This window comes from Pinus tabuliformis, chromosome 7 (genome assembly GCF_031772625.1).
Source record: "Pinus tabuliformis cultivar Carrire ecotype Pingquan chromosome 7, CPIR1, whole genome shotgun sequence".
Taxonomy (NCBI): Eukaryota; Viridiplantae; Streptophyta; class Pinopsida; order Pinales; family Pinaceae; genus Pinus; species Pinus tabuliformis.
In genome coordinates, this window is record NC_142293.1 from 1,216,165,929 (window position 1) to 1,216,183,113 (window position 17,185).

Genomic DNA, 17,185 nt, shown 5'->3' on the forward strand with positions numbered 1-17,185 from the left:
CCTCTAGAAGGATTCTCCTTGCTCTAGCCACACATTTCTTCCATTCTGCCAATTCAGTAGCATCAGTTGGCTTGGGGACTTCTTGATCAATGAAGTCCTTTAGACCGTTATCCTCTAATACTACTTCCATGTGATCCTTCTAGGTTATATAATTTGAACTGCCATCAAGAGCATATTTGAGTCTTAAACCATTGAACGCCATTGGTGAAATTGAGATGTGATACGAACTCGATTTCTATATCCAGGAACCTCAAACTTCGAACTTCTCCCTTATTGTATACTATTCTTCACCTTGATCACCTTTGTTCCGATACCATATACTCACCTCCATTATCACTCATGAGAGCCTTCAACTCCTTGCCAATTTCTTTCTCAACCAGTGCCTTGAATTCTACAAACTTGGAGAATGTTTCTTCCTTCTTCCACATGAAGAGGATCCAACACTTGAGAAGTCATAAAAAAATGACAAAATATTCATGTCTGGCAGTGGAGGCTATCGAGAAAGGTCCATAGACATCAAAGTGGATCCTTTCCAAGACTACATGTGCTTTGTTGTCCTGATCATGGAATGTGGATTTTGTATACTTCCCTAAGGTACGTCCTTTGCATACATCTTACTACTCAAATTCTCCTTTAGGGAGGCCAATGGTTATTTACTGCATAATATTTAAGGCATCATGATGAAATGGCCAAGTCTTCTATGCCAAATTTCACCAACATCGTAACCCTGCACTTTCTTTGCCTTACTGTTTAATGTATCACAATAATACACATCTAGCTTATATAGTTTCTTCACACAAACCCTTATCTACTTCACCTATCCCATGGCTATGTGTCTTAGGAATGCTTTTCCTTTGTTGAAGATCACATCACAACCACAGTCTTCCAAAACTACAATAGAGATAAGATTTTTGTTTAGGCCTGGAATGAACATGAAATCCTTGATTCTAAGAGGGGATCTCGACTCCCTCTGGAAGGTGATTATACCAATCCCAATCACACTGTACCTTCCATCGCCCCCCCAAATCAATGTGCATCTGGATATCTTTCTCCTCTAGGTCATTGAAAAACTCTCTACACCCTATCATGTGGAATGATGCACCTAAGTCAAGTACCACACACTCCCCATCACTGTGCTTGCCATGCATGCAATAAGCGTAAAGCCAAGCTCGAATTGTGAAGCCAAGGCTTCACCTACTGCTCCTCCTGAGTTCTTCTTGCTCGACTTTTTGTGTGGACATTTCGTGGCATAGTGCTCGAATTCATGACAATTGAAGCATTTAATTTTGGACAAATCTTTCTTCTTTCCCCCTTGGCTAGATTTTAGTTTGGTTTGGGATTTCTTGTCTTTTTCCTTCTTTCCCTTTCCAACCAATGTAAATTTTTCTTCATCCTTTCCCTTGGATGAAGTCCCATCTATGGTGTTCTGCCTTATGTCATCTTGTCCCAAATCAGACCATAAGCATTCCCAATTCGGTAATTTCCCCTTCTCATTCACTGAATCTCGGTAGTTATGCCAACTTTTGGGAAGGCCTAGAAGAGCTAGGCTTATCAAGTCATCCTCTGCAACATTTACACCAAGCCCGCCAAGTTCATCACGAACTTGTGTGAACCTGTTTAGATATTGTAGTAGTGTCATTCTTATGCATATTAATATTTCAAAGTTTATCCTTTAGTACTAGCTTCCTGTGGTCACTACTATTCTCGAACAATTCTATCAATGCTTTCCACGTTGCGAAAGGAGTTTCTTTGCCATGGAGATTTGAGGCAATGTGATCTCGTACTCCCTCCAATATTATTCTCCTCACCTTGGCTACATGTTTCTTCCACTAAGCAAGGTTTTGGGCATCTGCTGATCCTAGTTTTGGAATGTTTGCCTTGACATATTCTAACAATTTGTTGTCATCTAGCACCGCCTCCATGCGATCATTCCATGAAATGAAATTAGATTTTCCTTCCAAGGCATACTCTAGTCTCAACTCATTGAAGTTCATCTTCCCAACTCTGTAGAGATCCTGCTAGAATGAACTACAAATTCGATCCTCCTAAAAAATAACTTCGAAATTTCTATTCTAATGTGAATCCTACTTTGATACCATGTATAAATTATGGTATAGAATTGTAACTACTCATGAAATTTTAATCTAAATCACAAGACACAATCCTAATCTATTGATCGTGAAATTCAATTCACAATTTAGAACATCAATCACAAACATGTAATGAGAAATAACACACATGCACACAATATTTTTTTTGGGGAAATCAATCTACTAAAAACCCCTTTGCCTACTTGCATTAATATGATGAATAGAGATGTATTACAATTGCTAGCTCAATTTGAGCTCAACCTACAAGTGAATAACCTATATCTCTGCTCATTAAGAAGCTCTGATGTTTTGAATGAATTCAATAATTTGTGTGAAAGAAGGCCTTCGAAGGGAGTTGACAACACCCCATAACCCACAGTAGAATGGGGTAGCTGAGAGAAATACTTGTAGCATTGTGGGAGTTATGAGGGCTTTGTTGTATGACCAAGGCCTACAACTACATTTGTGGGTAGAGGCATCTAACACATCAGTCTATTTGCAGAACTAGAGTCTTCATTTGATTCTTGGTATGATTGCACTGGAGGAGGCCTTCTTGGGGAGAAAGTTGGATGTGTCACACTTCAGGTTTTTTGGAGCCTTTGTTTACTGCCATGTCTCCAAAGAATCAAAGAAGAAGCTTGAGCTGATAGCATAGTTAGGGGTATTTTGGGTTACATAGAAACTCCTCACAACCACCATGTGTATTTACCTTCCGTTAGAATGAAAGTTGTGTGAAAGGATGTAAAGTTTGATGAGTAGAAATCAATGTGGTGCTCTCTTGAAAGGGAGCTTCAGATCCCACCATAAGAGGAGTTTTTAGCTCCAAAGGAGGAGCCTCAAGAAGCTATGGAGTAGCCACAAAATGAGGAGCAAAGAGTGGAAACAGCCACTCAAGTAGAACCATCAAGAGAAGGCAAGAAAATAACTAGGGAAGTTGATAGACTTGTGCAAGATGCAAGGGAGAATGTGGGAGCTCCTTCAAATTTGCGTAGGAATAGGAGGTCACCTAAACGGTACACTAGATACATGGCTCTAATGACTGAGCTTGTAGAGATTGAGCCATCCTCTTTCGAGGAAGCAGTAGAGAAACCTGTATGGGTTGATACAATAGTGGAAGAATACAAATCCATTGTAAAGAACAATGTTTACGGAGCAGTCCCAAGACAAGAAAATAAATCAGTTATGGGTTCGAGATGGATCTTGAAGGTTAAGCATGTAGAAGATAGAAGCATAGACAAGTATAAGGCCAGATTTGTGGCCAAAGGATTCTCTCAAGTTGAGGGAATTGACTATGAGGAAACCTTTTCTCCTATAGCAAGGTATTCATCCATTAGATCTATTCTTGCATTGGTTGCGTAGATGGGGTGGAAGATCCACCATATGGATGTAAAAACGACATTTATCAAGGGTTTTATTGAGGAGGAAGTGTACATCAAGCAGCCAGAAGGTTTTGAGACATTTAATCGATAACTGAATATTCTCTCATAAATAACTCATGCATGTCAGTTCAGACAGAGACCCAGTTGAGATCAGATGGAGGGACAATGTACTATCAGTTGCAGGAATATTCCATTGTGAATATCTCTTGCATGAAAAAGGAATTCTTTCCTTGAGGATTGCGCAGTTACTTCTTCAGTTTTTGTGAGTGTGATGAGGCCAATTCACACATGTGGCATCACTAGACCCCAAGAAAAACTGCGCAAGGAAATAGGAGGCTTGGAGAGTTGAGGAAAGGCATATACTATGTATATTCAATCTGTGAGCTGTATTGTTTGATTGCAGAGAGAGCGGGATAGCTTGAAAGTTGATTCTTTTTGTAACTTGAACATATTTCCACTTGTATGATAATACAGAGATTGGGGTTTTAGGCTGAGGCTTGCCCCGGGTTATTTATTTTGTGTTATGTGTGATTGATTTCTCATTCTCAGTTATATGTGTTCTCATTAATCTTTCTCAATTCGATTAAGCTTCCACAAAGTTTGTTGTAGAAGTAGACCTTGTATTTTTCTTTAGTATATTGCATAATCTGTTGATCTACAGTGGGAATTTCTACCTATACTTAGCCAATTTCTGCCTCTGCTTGAGCCCCTATTTACTTGCGCAATTCATGAGGAAATTAGGCCCCTATTATTTAGGAATTTCCTCCAAAATGCTTGCTCAATTCCCAAGGTTGATCATTTGAATACATGAAACACCTGTACACTCAAGACTAGTCTACAACTGATGTTACACTGCCTTGGAATCTCCACCACAGCTGGGGTATTCGAATTCTTTGCATGCACTAGCTATTTTGGGATGATTGATTAGTTAACTGGATGATCACTGACTTAGACTGAAGTCCCACCACACCACTGACCTTCCACTAGTTCCCCTAACAATTAGAACTAGTTTAACTGAAAACAACTTGAAATAACTGACCTTGATTTCTACAAATTAGCAATCATACATGCTCAACTGAACTCTTACTCTTCTAGCTCAAATGTATAAGAGCCATGTCACAGAAGTTAACTGCATCCAAGTTGTTTGCTAACGTGGAATTTCAAATTTTCTCAATTTGACTAAGGCAAAGCCAAATTGAGACTTTCTTGGTGCATTTTCAACACAAGGATGCAATAATCTCGCTCATTTCTCATTTAAATGATGGTGCCATAGGTGGGGGTGTACCTTTTACCTCTAAGTCTAAGTCCTTAAAGGATGCCCTTAAGCTAGATGCCTTTCATCGGATTCATAAATAACTCTTGGGCTTGCTTTCATTGTGGATCGGGTGGAGGATTTCCCATCTATCAAAGTGGATCACCCTCACTCTTACGAATCTAGATGGATTTTTTGCAACATGCCATTATTTGTCATTTTAATGGGTTTTTGGCCATTGACAACAGTGATACAGGAAAAAGGTGCATTAAAATTGGATGCCGAATGTAGATCTATTTTTTTGCTCCAAGGGTTTCTTTATGGTGAAATTTAAGGATATGCAAGAATATGATAGGGCTTTTGAACAAGGACCCTAGTTTCGAGGTCGATCTAGGCTTTGCATGAAGTCATGGTTTAATGGTTTTAACCCTCTTTCTATGCCATCTCTTCCCATTCCCATTTGGGCTAGACTACCTGATCCATTGGTGGCCACCCGTCTATTCCACTTGGACCCCCACCATTGTTTCTTTCAGTTTTTCAGTTTCCTTATTTGTAGCACAATTTACTATTTTTGGCAGTGTTTCGAGTCTTGAACATCCGGAGCTATTTTGAGGTGGGCTTGGGATTCCAGCCACTATGTCCCATTGAGGTGGCCATACCATTTGCAACTACTCATGCATATTTGGCTCATGTCCAGTTCGAAGCCGATAAGGCAAACAACTTCATTGAGCACATCCAACATATCCGCCAGTGGGTCCACGACATTTTGGAGAAATCAAATGCCAATTAAAAGCAACGACATGATCAACATCATGTGCCACAGAAGTTTCAAACAGGCGATAAAGTCTAGTTGCATTTGCAGAAGGAAGGCCTTACCAGAGCCTATCAGAGACTCAGGCCACTCTGATATGGTCCTTACACAATTACCAAGGCTATGGGAGATAATGCATTTGAGCTTAGCATTCCCCCATTCATTGGCATGCACCCAGTGTTCAATGTGGACCGCCTTCGACCATGCTTCCCACCATTGCTGGACACATCAGACATTGCAAAACAACGCACACCTACAGAGTTAAATCCAAATTGCATGGAACAAGCCACAACTGATCGGATCATGGAAACGTAGATGAATAACACCTGATAGCAAAGGATCCAACTATATCGAGTTGTCAGAGTAGGCCAACTCCTTCACTAGGGCAAGTGGCTCACCAGAGACCAAGTGTAGCAGAAGTTTCCTCATCTTATGGAGGAACTCAACTCAATGGGGACCATTGCTTCCTAAGGGGGGAGGAATGATCTAGGTGGATATTGGTGGCCACCCGTCTATTCCACTTGGACCCCCACCATTGTTTTTTTTAGTTTTTTAGTTTCCTTATTTGTAGCACAATTTACTATTTTTGGCAGTTTTTTGGGCCCTGAACTTCCGGAGCTGTTTTGAGGCCCTAAACGATGTTTTCTAGGAAAACCGGGACCAACATGGGTTATTGCTAAATGTTGGTCTTTCAAGAGTTGTATTCATTGGATAGATCTTTCTAACGAGGTACTATGCATGTCAAATGGAGATCATATGCCAGAGTTACGACCCCGGTAAGTTGATGTACCAATTTACCCAAATGGGGCCCATAGTTTGGCGCTTCATCTCCTAGGGTTAGGTTTTTGGATATTTAGGGTTTTCCATTGTTTTTCAATAATAAATAGGTCTTTAAGCCTCATTGTAACACAGTTCAAAGGCATGTAGCTGCCACATCTCTTCTCAGAGATAAGCTACCATCGCCCGAGCTTGCATCTTTGTATTTATGGTTATATATGTAATTTATTGCATTCTTGTTTAAATTTGGATCAGTAGTATCAGAGAGGTCTGCTCTTTCTCTGTTTTTCTTTGCATGTCCCCAACGAGGTTAGGATATAAGGAGTTAGGGCTTGATCTGGTTGAATCATTGCAAGATCAGCCTCGCAAACCCCGACGACTGCCTATGCGGGAAGAAAATAAAGACGAGGGGGCATGATATCCTATCAGAATATTTCTCAAGGAGGCCCTCGAGAAATAAAGGAACACGATGATGGATAACTTTTTCCAAATCCTTTAACGGTTTCCCACCGGTGGTGCATCCACATCCAACAACCACTCTGGAGGCTCCACTCCTTTTAAGGTACAAGTAAACTTTGACATTCCCATATTTGAGGGCCAAATAGATGTAGATGACATAGATAAATGGTTAAATCTGCTAGAAAGATATTTTTATGTTCATGATTTTTCTAGCCGAGAGAAGATTACTTTTGCTCTTCTCAAAGCCGCCCCCTACACCAAGGACCGGGGGGAAACCTACTGAGAGTAGAAGGATGAAAGTACGACCTCACTATTTTCAGCCGCACCCACTTGGAATTCATTCCGGGATGCCATCAATGAGAAGTACTACATTGTCAAGACCTATGAGGATAAATACATAAAGTGGACAATGCTACAGCAGGGAAGGGACCAATATGTGTCAGAGGTCACCAATGTTTTTCATACCCTTCACACGAAGTTGGGTATCAAGGATTCTAAGAAACATTTGGTACTCAAGTACCGTGGCTACCTACACAGGTACATCAAAGATGAGATGGAGTTCCTTGACATATCCTCGCTCGACACAACGTACCGATACACTGTCAAGATCGAGAAAAAGTTTAAACAGAAGAAGTGGGACTTTGGATTTGCGAATCTGAAGCAAGGGAAACATGCCCCCAAATCACAAAAAAAGGACAAAGCCAAGGCGGGGTGGCCTAGGACAACCCACCAAAGCTACAAGAAAAGAACAACACCGTGAAGCCAAAGAAGGACACGGGAAAGTGGTGTGAGTTCCATAAGAGCACCACTCACAACACAAGTGAGTGTCGGGCCAAGCTAAAGGCTTCAGAATCAGATGCATGTTCTGACTCTGAGTCAGAACTCGACAAGGGGATTGACAAAGGGAAGAATATTATCGATGCAGAATCTAATACCACCGTTTCCACCACGAAGATCCAGAAGGAGGAAGCTGAAGATCCAGAGGAGGAGGAGCACCTCTTCCATTCCCAGATATGGGTGAAGGTTCCCTGCTATATTTCATTATCGACAGTAGGAGCCAAAAGAACCTCATTTTGGTAGAGGTCATGAAGCGACTGGGATTACCGACCACAACACACCAAAAATGGTACACCATAGGGTGGCTTCACCAAGGATGGGATCTTCGCGTGAGCCAACAATGCTACCTTCCATACAACATTAAGCCCTCCACAGATGAGGTATTATGTGATGTTGCTCCCCTTGATGTTTTTGATGTATTTTTAGGCCAACCATACTTTTGGAAGCGACATGCTGTGTATGAATCAACGCCTCACGCTGTTGTTGTTAGTATGGGAAATAAGTTGTACAAGATACTGGAGGTAGCACCGCCTGCTGTCATCGCTTTGGTTACTACAAAACAATGCAGTAAGCTCATTTCCAAAAACGGGAAATTTGTTTTCCTAATGATACACCCTCAGGGAAAGAAGAAGACGGTGGCCATGACCTCCAGACAGGGCCCCTTTGCATGAAAACAACAGATGGACAAGGTCGTTGAGGAGTACGAGGACATCTTCACCTCCCCTAAAGGGGTGCCTCTCCACTGTCAGGTCAAGAACTCCATCGATTTGACCCCAGGTGCATTGTTGCCCAATGGAACAATCTATCAACACTCCATTCTAGAGAACAACAAAATCAAGAGGCAGATTTAGGAGTAGCTACAGAAAGGTCACATCCGGTTGAGTTCATCGCCCTGTGGGAGCCCGATCGTGTTGGTATATAAGAAGGATGGGACTTGGAGACTCTGTATTGACTATCAGGCACTGAACAAGATCATTTTCTAGAATAGGTACTCGATCCCATGGATTGATGACCTTCTAGACCAACTCAAGGGGGAAAAATATTTCAGCAAGATCGACTTGAAATCCAGATATCACCAGGTACCAATCGAACCCTCCGATGTGTGGAAGATTGTCTTCAAAGCCAAGGAGAGCCTTTTCTAATGGTTGGTTATGCCTTTCTAGTTGATGAATTCTCCTGCAACCTTCATGATGTTTATGGATGACATCTTTTAGCCATTAACCAACTCATTTGTAGTGGTATACTTGGATGAAATCCTGATCTTTAGCCAGAGCTGGGAAGAGCACCTCCACCACATTCGACAGGTTCTCCAAACACTGCGACAACCCAAGTTGTGTGCAAATTTGGAGAAATGAACTTGTGGCATGACCGAGGTTCAGTATCTGGGATACTTTATTAATGAAAGGGGGGTGCATGTGGATCTAGCCAAGATCTAAGTCATTCAGAATTGGCTAGCCCCAATCACTCTGATAGAGCTCCGTAGCTCTTTGGGTCTTGCCAATTTCCACCACAGGTTCGTGTTGGGATTCTCTTGTATCAGTTGGCCCTTGTGCCAAGTCACCAAGGGAGGAGTGAAAGAAAAATCATTTTGGTCTGAATCTCAACAGAAAACATTCGTAGAGTTGAAACATCGCCTCTTCTCTACACCAGTGTTGTTGTTGGGAAAAGTATCCAATTCGGAATGCCCCTATCCCACTCTAAGAGGTGATAGTGCCTTAGCAACAAACAAGGAAACTTATTCGAGTATTCTTCTTTATGGAATGTAAAGGAGGAAGCAGGATCTAACTAACCTGTGTCTTTCGCAAGTTTGTTGATCCAATCGCTCCTCCCTTCAGTAGCTCCCCGCTCCCAGCTCTCTCACCGGCCCAGCTTCACAGAATTCCTACAAGATCACAAGAGAGGGAAACTACAAGAAGATACAGATATACATTCATAAAAAGCTCAAGATCAGATTAAGCTAAACATGTAAGCATAACAAAACATCATTGGTATACAGCATGTAGGAGAAACTCAAATAGTTTATTGATAGAGGAGATACAACCAAGTGAGGCCCGATCCAGCATCTACCTCCCAGCAAAGGAGTCCCTTCCTCTCCTCCAACAAAGCATAAATCACCCAATGTACTAATCTCAATCTCAAACCAACAACAATTCTCTGCAAATACCAAATTCCAGCCTCCTGAACCTCTGGGTGAGAGATCCATATATAGATGTAAGCAGAGAGGATGAGTCAGCTTATGTTTTGACTTGTGGCTTCCCTCTGTCAGTTCTTGATTCCACTTGGAGGTTGAGAACCTCTTACTCATCACTAGTCGAATTCATTGAGGCAAGTGTCATTGGAGAAGATTCTGGAAGCTTCCAGGGTCTTTCCACCTCGTTGAATGAGCTTGCCATTTGTCATTTCCCGCTCAGCGCACCCTGGTAGTGCTTCTACCTGCGTTGCAGTGCAACTAGCCAGTGTAGACCCTGCATTTCAACGTAGGCAGCTAGTGGAGCCTCTGAATTGATCATGAATTGACTGTTTCTGAGTGGTTTTTGGTGGAGAACTTCTGGGAGAAGCTGTCATTAGTTGACCTTGTTCCTTTAGGAGCTGTAACAACATCTTTAGGGACTTTGGATCCCTTGAATTATGGACATTTCATGCTTATAGCTGTAAGGCACAAAAATGTCTATAACAGTTGCCCCCTAAAGTATGAGGCCGTTTATCGGGTGAAATGCTTTATTAGGAGGATCCGAAGTTCTTCCAATGCTGGGAGGAGACCTGTAATAAGATATAATACAATACATTATTTTTCATACTGCTTTCATGATCTAGCTGAGGCGGGCATTCCCATGCTCAGCTTTATAAATTCATTTTTATGTACATAGGACAGACAATTGTCTGATGATAGACTGATGATCCTGCTGAAATCATCATCCTTTGGTAGGATGATTGTCTGTGCTGCAATGCTGTACATGTCAATGTCTTTATTCTTCCTGAATATATATCGCAGCCCGGATGGATGAAACTAGATCCGGGGTCTTCAATCTCATCCGATCTTCACTCTAAGTACAAGTCGATCCATGTGAGAAATGTTCTGAAGTCGAACATGGAAAGACATCGCTTGATTACCAGTCAATGAGGTAAACTATTAACAAGCGCGAGAGGAATCACCGATAATGATAATGACCCTCAAGGTACTGCAGTACAATTCACGTGGTGTGAATAAAGGACTTGGCGTCGAACACCACGCAAAATCTTTCGGTCGAAGGTCATTGATGTATACCTGTCGCCAGAAGTGAGAAACTTGCCATTGAGGCATGCAAGCTTCAAAGCACTGAAAGGGTTGTTCCTAGATCAACTTCTTGGATAATGAGCTGATGTCGACAAGAAGCGATCCGTCAAAGGAGGGCCTTAATGTATCCCACATCAGTGACACGGAACGGAGCAAATGATTTTGATGGAGGTGAAAACGATCTGATGATATATGGTTCAGGGCGACGGTCATGAAAGGATGAAGGATAATGTATGGTAGTGGATGGGACACGGTTGACTTCTCTGGATGACTTCTCTTGAACATATTGGCGACACTTGTGTGATGGATTGGTAGCATTTACCCCAAAGATGGATGGTATGGCGAGACCATGGCGATGTGACCGGTGAATGAAACAACCCAACCTGACTCAGGCACGGAGTGGAAGTGTCATGTTCAAGAGCGACTTGCTACCAATAAAGTTCTTTGAGTTTCTTCCCAATTTTTCCCCAGTCATTTCTGACCAGTACCTCTTTATTTTTGTCAAGCTTGAGGAGGATAACATATGCTTGTTCTATAATTTTCCCTTCGGGCAAACCCATCGCTATGTTTTAACGAGCCTAGCGATAGTGAAACTCGTTCTCGTCTAAAGACAAGTTTGTCGCTATTAATCTTTTTTAACGAGTCTAACGACAAAGATAACTCGGTCCTTTTCATTTTTAGAGAGTCTGAAAAGGTACGTAAAGATAACTCCAAAGTTCCTTTTTCGTCATCTAATCCCTTAGGTCCGAAAAAGTATAAAACAATACAGAAGGGATGAATTTTCGATAGTTTTAACGAGCCGAACAAAACAAGCGCTCGATCTTTTTGTGCAATAATCCCTCAGGTCCAAAAAGATTAAAATCTAGAGGAGGGATAGCACTCCCGGTCGCTTTAACGAGCTGGAAGGCAAAAACTCGGCAATCTTTTCATATTTTACGAGTAAGATGAAAAGAGCTTAAAGAAGACTCGTCTTTTGAGGAACGAGTGATAAAAAGGGTAGCAACTGATTCTAGGTAAGGGTTGGAATTTTCCAATCACAGCAGTGTCACAAGGATGGCTAGTGAAATCACTCTTCGTAGCTATTCCTCAAAATGGGTAAACAATCAAATGAAGGTGAATGATCGGCCAATGGAAAAGTGGAGGTGACGGTGCAAACACGACCAAGGCTTTAATGGCTGATAATGTTACATTCACGGTGGCTATTTACCGGAGGGTAGTTCATTTTTTAACGAGCTTAAACGCGGATTAAAACACTTGCTCGATCTTATGTTTATTTTTTAACGAGCATGAACTATGTGCTAAAACTGCTCGATGATAAGTTTGCATGCCCCCAGCATAATAACGCTTGCATGCCCCCAGCATAATAATGCAAATCGAGGTGCATGCCCCCCAAGCTTCATTGCATTCAACTCGGTGGTTGGAATGAAGGTTTACCTTTGAGATTTGGAAAGGGGATTTGTTTCATTTTTTTAATGAGGTTGACACAGTAAAAGAACTATCCTCATGACTCCTTGTTTCATTTTTTAACGAGGTTGACACGAGATAAGAACCGTCCTCGGAATCCAAATCCATTAGATATAGAAGGTTTCATATTCCACCGTGGCCACTTCCGCCAGATTACTCGGAGGCGGTAGGGCAAAAGTACCCATTAGGGAAGGGTCTTTTAGGAGACCTACTCCGATATTTTGGAGCGAATGATTGCTTCCATGGATCATTGGAATGCTTCCCGTAACTTGTGAACTGTTGGAGAGAAATGTTTGTTGGTCGACGATTGTAATTCCTCCTTGGAAGGGAAATGCAATCTTCCTGAAGTAGGTCGACACAACTGCGGCCATGGCATATATCCAGGGTCTTCCCAATAGGATGTTGTAATCAAGGTTTTCGTCGATTACTTCAACATCAATTTCTACTGTTTTCCCTCCTAGTTCAACTTTCAAGTTATTTAGGATACCATATGGGGTATATGTCCTTCCGTCGAATGCTTTTAATGTCGTTGAAGATCGCGACAAGGTTGGAGATCCTAAAGTTTTCCAGCAACTCATCGACATAATACATGTAGATGCCCCCTCATCAATGATTGTTCGGTGAACAGTTTTGTTGAGGGCTTTCACTTGAATAAGGAAAGCTAGTTGAGCTGGTAACTGAGGATCGTATCCTTTGTGGTCAAAGGATACAAGATTGGAATCCTTAGGATCAACCCCACCAATGGCTGATAACAAAGCCTGCCTTTGGGATGGACAATTTTGTAGTACTTCAAGAGTCGATATAGTGGACGGCGATTGGGCCAGGTCCTCTATTATATTATAATTCTGTGCTATTTTTGCACGAGGATTAAATGTCGATTTGTGCACTACTCCCTTTGGCGACTTTATCATTTGTTCAGGAATGATGGGTGGCACAACTTTGGTCAAAGTTGTTGTCGAACTACTAGGTTGTTCAATAGCCTTGTTATTCGACACCTGTGGATTCCCGTAATCTTTATTCCTTGCCAAAGCATCATTTTGCTGCTTTGATATAGACAACATAAGCACTTGGGATCGGGAAGAATTTTGATTAGCAACTAGTTTGGTTCCTGGGTTTGGAAACGGATCAGTCAATACTGCTGAGGTTTTTGAACTCTTAAAGAGTTTCTTAACTTCAGCCATATGTGGACAATCTCTCGTCCAATGATCCTCATCGCATATATGATACCTCGCAGGGGGTTTCCTTTTCCTCCCTTTCTTTTTCTTCTTGCCCCCTGGTTGCTTCAGTTGTTTGCCCTTGTCGGTCGACATGGCATTTACTTCCGAGGCAAGAATTTCGTCTTTTGCATTTTGATCTGAAATCTTACGGGCCTTCTTGGATGTGGCTTTTGTCGATTTCGCGTTTGTCGTGCCAATCACACCATCGCTGGCATGAGAGTCATTGTTTGATTTAGGAGGAGGAGGAATTGAGAATTCCGGTCTAGGGGCATTAGGTATTTTGTCGTAGAGCGTGCCAGATTGAGTATAGACCAAGTCCAGATATTGCGCACGAGCGATAACTTGCTCTTCCGTTACGACTCCCCCCTTCGCCACATCTTCCGTGATGGCAGGAAGTAATGACTTGATAAACCATTCAGCTAATAGCTGATCGGGAACGTACGTTTTTACCATCCTACGATGACGTCGCCACTCATGTATATGATCAGATATGTGAGTGGCCGTTGTCTGTTTGAAGTTGGTTAAGATTTCCGTTCCCATTTCATACCTTATCGGTAATTGAAATTGGGTTAAGAAAGTCGTGGCTAAGGTACTGAAATTGTCGAACGAAGCTCTAGGTAATTCAATATACCATTTTTCCGCTGGACCCGTTAACGTCCTCTGAAAAAGGTGAAGCCTTATCGAATCATCGTTTAGGGTGTTTGATGAACACCATAGATGAAATGTCATCACGTGATTCGATGGGTCTTCACCTGGATTTCCATTAAATTTAGGAATGTCCGATGGAAGTTTGTGAGGAATCGCTGGCCACCAAGGGGCGTAAGCAATTGGATCGTTTGTTAACCGGTGTAAATCGGGTAACTCTAAAGTTGCCACGAATGGTAACTGTTGATTCAGGTTAGGTGAAGCATACCCGGGGTACGATGGAATTGCATGAGCAGTTGGCCTTTGCATACCAGCATAATGTAATTGATGCTGGTATGACTGATACGGTTGGTGGACTTGACCACTGTAAAGTGGTTGATTTTGACCGTTTTGAATGTACGGTTGTCCACTGTTCGCAAAGATATGCTGCTCAGAACCTTGGTACACTTGTTGGAATTGCGGTTGTTGGTATTGCACCAACCACAGTTGTGAAGCCATGTTCTGTTGTGCTATACTCACCGTCGGACCAAGATGTGGGGTAATTGTACCCGTTTGGACCTGTGTCGCCCCACCAGTTGGCGATTGTGGTTGAGTCACAGGGTCAAGGGGCTGTTGCATTACAACCTGAGAAATCTGAGGTTGACATACAACAGGCATCGTTTGAACTTGTGACACTGTTACAATAGCTGGTGTTGTCGGGATGTTCGACATAGGTACACATTGTTGCATAGAATACACAACTCTTGGTTGTTGGGGTAGCATAGGTACCCAACCACTTGTCGTAACTCCAGTATAACCTGAATACTGTTGAGAACTTCCGTATGGATATCCTCCCGGAGGGGGTAATGAAAGGGCATACTGCCCCCCATACGGTGGTAATCCGGAGCTCAAGGGGATTGTTTGCCCTTGGGGACTGGATGGCCCAAATTGACCTCCAAATGGATCAATTTGTCGAGTCTCAACATAAGAGTTGCCGGATATTATTCCGGAGGAACAAATAGGAACGGACCACACTGTCGAAATAGTCCCTGGATGGACTCCTTCTAGCGGTTGTGAGCTAGTCGGGACAGATGGTATGCCGGCAAACATTGTCGGAGTGACGGCAGGGAGTTCTGCTGTCGCTGTGTCATTCGACACAGTCCTAGATGTTGACGGTTGTTCAGACATTTTGAGTCTATCCAATAGATTGCCTAGTGATTCTACAGGAACTTCCACTGGTGGTAGACTAACTTCTGATGTCGAAGGAAATAGAGTGACCCCGACTCCAAAATGTGTTGGAGTACTTGCTTGCGGATCTTCTATAATTTCCTTTATCGCAATCAAACCAGGTGGAAGGGGAAGACCGTCAGGTCCGTAAAATATTTCTGGTGCCGAAGAAGGGGTTGAATCGACAGCGACAGATGTTTGAGGAGCAAGACTCTCTGAACCGGTCGCAGATGGAACTGGTTCAGTAACGCAAGTATTCGCTCTCAGACTAGGATCAGTATCACTATCCCTCTGTGGCTGTTGAACTTCTTCTATAGAGGCAAGGTTTCCAGAAATGTTTGGAGTAACCGGAATCTCAGATGTCGTTGGAACACTTGTTCTAACTTTGATAGGAGATTTTGAACCGGTTAAACGAGTTCGCTTTGTCCGTACTCTTTTCGATTCCGGAGACAAAGACGGTTGACTCGTAAGCCTCCGCGAACGACGGGGTTTCAATTGACTTTCTTCCACGATTGCGGATTACTCGATCAACCAAAATACAAAAAGGGGAAAATGTGTTTCCGAATTAAGTGAATTTCAGACGCTTTAGACACAACTTGCTTTTTCAGTTTTAAAGAGTCGAGAAAAAGCTAAAGATGACTCTAGTCTCCTTCGATGTTTTAACGAGCCCGAAGTGACAAATGCTTGGATGGACTTTTTTCGTTATAGAGTCTGAAAAAGGCCAAAAGGAACTGCTCTGGAGTTCTAGGTAGAGGGTGTGCCAAACTTTTCGCAAAACCGTAGAATACTTTTTAAGGTACGGGTGGTCAATCTTCCTGAATGTTGTGTTCAGTGCATTGCGATCAGTAGGGCGGCCGACACGGCTTCCTAAGGATAAAGGTTTTATGCCTATAGGGGTCTCCCAATATATACTCGACGGTACGTGGGAGCACAATCCATACTGGCGCTATCGTCCCTCAGGAGGAATCACCCACCATCAGCGAGATCGACAGTCACCAGGCTTTACGACGCCGGAACACGTCTCTAGCCTAGACCTCTATGTTGTGCGTTAAGTTACAAAGCGTTGTTAAGTTCATTCAATTTATTTTAGGTTGATCTTTCTTAGAAGTTTGCCTTTTTGGATCACCACGAGATGTATGATACAATTCCTAAATGCAGTCTAAAGATGATAAGCAAGCTTTTATATCTTTTCAACAATGAAAATCCTAGCTACAAGGGGAAAAGGAAGACACAAACTTTTCTCAAAGAGCATAGAGCACACTGTAATGCACTTTTCCTAAATCAACATGCAAACTATCAAAATGCAAATGCACAAATGCATGTATTTCTTTTCGCTTTCTTAATATTGATGCCTAAAAAGAAAGCTGTTGTACAAATTTGAATTCGATTTCAAGTGAAAACATAAACAAGTTCCTTTTTCAAAATCAAAAAGATGATTACGACACTTTATGATTTACTTGTTTCGACACTAGAAATGCATAAATTCAAACCAAACGACAAAAGTAAAAGCTCAATCAACTGAGAACAACAAACAAACTCACTCCTAAGATCAAAACGACACTTACGACAGGTCTAGATCTAAGGGCGACAGTATGACTAGTTTACTTTTGTAATGGGAAACTGCAAATGATGTAACAAATACACAAAGAACAAATATAGTTTCTTTATACAACTAAGGCGGAATTGAAGCAAAGAAAATGGGTTTCAGATAGGTACACTGACTGATAACAGGCTGCAAAAAACAGAGATAAAACTGAGCAAAAGGAAGCAGGGA